The sequence below is a fragment of the Pteropus alecto genome, unplaced genomic scaffold, assembly GCF_000325575.1.
Source record: "Pteropus alecto unplaced genomic scaffold, ASM32557v1 scaffold98, whole genome shotgun sequence".
Lineage (NCBI taxonomy): Eukaryota > Metazoa > Chordata > Mammalia > Chiroptera > Pteropodidae > Pteropus > Pteropus alecto.
In genome coordinates this window covers 23,332,320-23,333,051 of record NW_006443570.1, presented here as the reverse complement: position 1 = coordinate 23,333,051, position 732 = coordinate 23,332,320, and positions in this window count along the sequence as shown.

Genomic DNA, 732 nt, shown 5'->3' with positions numbered 1-732 from the left:
AAACTACTTCTAGGGAAAGGCTTTCAAAGGTTGACATGAGGGTAATATTGAAAAGGAGACACTGAATGGACTTTGGAAATTTCTTCTACCATGTGGGTTGTGTGTACAGAAGTAGTGACTGGGACTAACTCCAGTTCCAAATGAGCTTGTACATCTGTCTGAAGAAAAGACATGTATATGTAACCCATGTCCCCTAAATACAAAAGCCTTGGAAATAAATAAGGTCACTCTAACACTAATACCAGAAGTTTACAGAATAAGATCCTTCAACTTCCCTAACTGAAATTCTACAATGACACCATATAAACATTTAAAAATGAACCCAGTTATGGCTTACAAGAGTCACTTGTGTTTTCTAGCACACGTTCACTCATGTTCCTGAGTCCTGGCCTTCTCTAGAGAGCCTGCTACCTTTAAGGCATTTGGAGAAAATACCATTAATATCTTTGATATAAAACTCTGCCAGTAAAATTACCATTGCTTTAATATGACCCAGAGTCCTTCGGAACTTGCTGCTCAGGCAGAGATGGCCTGAGGATCCCTCTCCTTTCTCTAGATTTGTCTTTGTCCCTCAGACCTCCAAGAAAAACTGCCTCTTGGCTTTTTCCTGCACTCTTTTCTCTGCATGAAATCAGATGTCATTCTTGGGAAGTATACCCTGCCCTTTAATTCTGTAGCTCCTCACGTCACATCTCTTCTACATGCAACAACTCCATCCATTTTCTAAATAAC